Source organism: Penaeus monodon, chromosome 11 (assembly GCF_015228065.2).
Source record: "Penaeus monodon isolate SGIC_2016 chromosome 11, NSTDA_Pmon_1, whole genome shotgun sequence".
Lineage (NCBI taxonomy): Eukaryota > Metazoa > Arthropoda > Malacostraca > Decapoda > Penaeidae > Penaeus > Penaeus monodon.
In genome coordinates this window covers 32,469,013-32,471,713 of record NC_051396.1, presented here as the reverse complement: position 1 = coordinate 32,471,713, position 2,701 = coordinate 32,469,013, and positions in this window count along the sequence as shown.

Here is a 2,701-nt window from a genome sequence, read left to right as displayed (position 1 = left end):
AAAAGCTAAACAAAATGCTATCAGTCTGACCTCACAGCTAATCAGGTTGCACTTTATAAACTGTCTGCTAACAAATAAAGTAGGGACTGGAGCCCAAATCATGAGTACTCATATGGCCAAGCAAACACTTGACACCCATATTAGTCTGGCACTTCCTATCACACTCAGAGTGCCCAAAATCCTTCTTGCCAATGTTTATAACAAGTGCTATTGCCATTCTCAGAAAGCAAATTAGACAAATGCTTCATAACATACACACAAGCATACATGCATTAATATTGACAAAATTGTACATAACTGGCAGAAGCTATTCCTTTAACATTATCAATGCAAACCATCTAAAATGTGCTGAACAATGATTCAGAGCTACTTTTCTAACTTTTATGATCAAACTGAGTTTTTGAGGCAAATTCAAATACAAATTATAGGAAGAAAGAGATTATATCAGCAGCAAGATATAGAAGTTTACTACTCAGTTTTAAATTTTAAGCACTAGACAAATTACTGGCTAGATAACAGTTCCATCAGCAACTTGTGACAATGTGTTCTGTGTCATTTAATAATGAGGTAGGAGGGATGAAGAAACAAGATAAATAAAAAAGGGTCCAAACTGTAGAAATGGGGGTAATGAGCAGGATGTGTACAAAACAGCAAAATTATCCTGTGTTAAAAAACAAATTTTTTACAGCCACTTCTGCATAAAGGTGCAAATTGACAAAGCATAACATTACCTTATAAATAAGAGGATTAAAATGTGAATCACTATATTCCTTTTACAACTACTGAATAGTCCAAAATCCCTTTTTGGGAATAAAAAACATATAAATACAAATTTGTGTATAAATGTACGTACATTCAATCTTGTGTGTGCTTCTGTGTGCATGCATGTTCATGAGTGTGTGAATGCTTTTGTGTGTGTGTGTGTGTGCAATTGCTTATATATGCTTGTGCACATGCATATATTGTATGTGTGTGTGTGTGTGTGTGTGTGTGTGTGTGTGTGTGTGTGTGTGTGTGGTGTGCGTGTGTGTGTGTGTGTGTGAGAGAGAGAGAGAGAGAGAGAGAGAGAGAGAGAGAGAGAGAGAGAGAGAGAGAGAGAGAGAGAGAGAGAGAGCACGCGTGCATGCGTGTTGTGTTTACTCAAACCTAGAACCATGGACACACATCTTATACATACAAATATCAACTTCAAGCTGCAAATACTCATCATCATTATTTTACCATACCATTTTGATATTTCATATATACAATCAATGAACTGAATCACAAGTATTACTAAACCTATTGTAACTAAACTGCTTGGTGTGTTTGAATGCAGCATTTAGTAATAACTTCTCCCACAACAAATTTAGCCAGATATACATCTTTTTGCCTGCCCTGGAGTGTTGTGTGGTGCAAAAGAATTTTGATAACCTTCTAAACACAAATTCTAAACAAAACAAGACCGTATAAATTCAATACACTTTCTCCATTCACCAGTGGCTTTTAAAAATATTTAGATAACTTTCTCCTACAATATCAAGACTCAAGATTCAAGTACTCCATGGCAAATTGAAGGCTTATCAAAAATTTGGTAAGCCTCCATATAATTTTTTGAAATTAAATTCTTCTCAACTGTGTGCATGCATATTCTGTATGTCTCTACCTCTGTATTCCTATTTGAAAAATGAGAACCATACATGACACACATGTACATTTTCTCACAAAATGCACACATGCACGCACGCACACACATACACACAGATCCTTACACCTGAATGCATACCCTTACACACATTTACAGAGACACAGACAGACAGACACAGACACTGTCACACACAGACACAGACACACACACAAAACTTATAATCTATTATGGGCAGAGGTCTCTTCTTCAGAATTCTGTATTGTCAATAATCAATAATCGGAACAAAAATTACATATTCTCAATTTTGAATTTTTTTCATAGACCACAGTAAATTCCCAAACTCTCACATAATTTGGTGAAATGCTTGATTTCTTTTTGGTTTTTATAGAGAAATGATAATTAAGAATCATATCTGGTAGTAAATTTAGACATTTTAGAATGTTTTGTCTATCAATACTATAACGGACTCATTTTCAAATCATATATATATGACATAAGCTCATAAATGATTTATGTGACGATGAAAGTACTATCCGAGAAGTTTTGACAAATTAATATTAGCAACATAATTTTGCACACACAGTCTACAGTTCTCTTTACTTTTAAATACCCATTCCATGCAAAAAGAATTCTAAATTTAAAAGAATTAATGCCTGATATCAACTGCTCTAAGAAGTGAAACATGGACTTGTCTACCTAAGATGAAAATGTATGGTACAGAGTTCTCCTGACATAAACATGAGGGACTACATACCTTAATCAAAACATGTACATGTGAGCATTTTAACCTGTAACCAATTGTAAAATCTTCATTTTACATGAGTTACCAGACAATGCTTTATGAGAATGAATCAACTTCCATAAAAAGTTGTAAAACTTGTACACATGTGAGCTGAGCTAATGTTCAATAGTATATATAAATGATGCTTACAGTTACAAAATTGCAAATCTAAAGTTCAGGTATATCTCATATTGCTATAAATCTGGTGCATTTGCAAATATTTTTTATAGTCTTTATAATATTACAATCAATGTAATATTTTTCATTTTAGGAACAAAAACCCATTGACATAT